Source organism: Cystoisospora suis (assembly GCF_002600585.1).
Source record: "Cystoisospora suis strain Wien I chromosome Unknown contig_1787, whole genome shotgun sequence".
Taxonomy (NCBI): domain Eukaryota; phylum Apicomplexa; class Conoidasida; order Eucoccidiorida; family Sarcocystidae; genus Cystoisospora; species Cystoisospora suis.
In genome coordinates, this window is record NW_027154587.1 from 700 (window position 1) to 2600 (window position 1901).

Consider the following 1901-nt stretch of genomic DNA (forward strand, 5'->3'; position numbering starts at 1 on the left):
TCTCCTTCTTCTTCTCCTCTTTTTCTTTCTTTCTCTTCTCTTCCTCCTTTACGCCTGTTTGTCTCCTTTCCAGCCGTCTCCAGCAGATACATGCATACATAAATATATTTATATATATATCTATATATATATGTATATATATATGTATATATATATATATATATATATCTGTAGATCCATGTGTGTACTATGTGTCAAGATCGGAGTGCGCTGACATACGTCTTAATGTTTCTGTATGTATCCTCCACTCACTTCTTTCTCTTCCTATGCTGCACAGCCATATATACATATATATATATGCATATATATATATATATATGTGTATGTACAAGGAGCTTTTCTGAAGTCTGTAGCGAAGGTATTTATTTAGAGAGAGTATTTCTGCATGTCTCTACTGTTAATGTATACTTTCCTTGATCGACGTCTAGAGATGTATGCAGGTAAAGGCTGTCTATATTTCTACACACATATGTATATGTATATATATATATGTATATATGCATATTTATACACATAGATATTCATATAGATATTTGTATGAATATGTTTCGTAGAGCGCATGCCCCTCCCCTCTCGATTTTGCTGACACATCGCCTTTAGACTTCTCTTCTTTCTCTCCTTGAATAAAACATTCTCTCTCTATATATCGATATATACATAGATGCATGAATTTAGTTTCTCTTATATACATGTCTCTCTGTATATATGTATATATGCATGCATGCATGTTGTTTGCACGGCTGTGCTAGTAGCAGTCTACGTCTCTAAGTGTCTACAGTAGATTGGTCAATTTCTTTCACTTTCTTTCTTTCGTCAGCTTTCTTTCTTTCTTTATCTTTCTTTCTTTCTTTAGGCTCTGCGGTCTCAGTCACATCAGTTTCGCACGTAAGATGGTCGATATGGAGGTAGATGGGAAATCTCTCTTTCTCCGACAGAAACAATCTCTGAAGAAGAAGATCCACCCCTGGATTGCCCCTATATCTCTCTTCTCTCGATCGATTTCTCTTTGCATGCTCTCTGTCTCTCTTCTTTCTCTATCCGTCGAAGGAAGTGCATGCATCAACTGTAGAAAAGTTGCATACATACATACAAACTTATTCTACAGCATATAAATAAGGCATCGAGACTTTCTCTACAGGCTTCCTATTAAGAAGACTGTCTATCTCTTTATCTTCATCTACGTATTGCTACGCTCTTTGAATCATCTGTCTGTCTGTCTATCTATCTTTAGTCTATCTCTCTTTAATGTATCCACCTGTCTATCTACCTCTCTATCTACTATCCGTCTGCCTTTAGTCGAGAGAGAGATATATCTCATCCATCTGCACGTCGACAAGTATACGTCTGTCTGTATGTCTCTCTCTCTATGTAGATCCATGTATGTATGTATGTGTATTGTATCATATGTATATGTTGTCATTTGCCTTTCTTTTCATGTGTATGTTTTCTGTTAACTTTGTGCATGCATGCAAATGATGGGTCTCCCGGCCTTGGTGTGTTCGGTAGGTTACTAGAGCAGAGGAGGTTACCTCGGGTCGGCTGGTCGGACCTGTCAGTTCGCCTCTTCCTCTCTCACCTCTCCGCTACAGATAGGTAAATCCCCCTATCAAGACAAACATACATCTATCTATATGTATCTATATATATCTGCCTATATATGTGTCTCTATTCATACGTAGAAGTCAAGAACGAATCACGTCTTCACTGTGTCTTCTTTCTTTAGCCTTCTTCTCCTTCTTCTTCAAACACTTCGCTCCCCACCTTCATCTATTCATCCTGTCTTTCTCTAGAATAGCAACATTTAGATAGAAATCTCTCTTTCTTATTCACCCTTCAATCAGACTAGCTGAAATAGAAACCTCTGTCTCCAATCTCTCTATCTCTGATCTGTCTATCTATCT

General features: G+C 37.5%; 1 protein-coding gene across 1 annotated transcript in view; it reads left to right on the forward strand.

Annotated features, from left to right (window-relative positions):
- Positions 1-552: 552 nt before the first annotated feature.
- CSUI_003963 (o-phosphoseryl-trna selenium transferase) overlaps positions 553-1901 on the forward strand; it is a gene marked incomplete at its 3' end in the record, with an annotated part of 6795 nt that continues 5446 nt past the window's right edge. The window contains exons 1-2 of the mRNA XM_068064158.1: positions 553-885; positions 1507-1593. The remainder of the gene's footprint in view (positions 886-1506; positions 1594-1901) is intronic.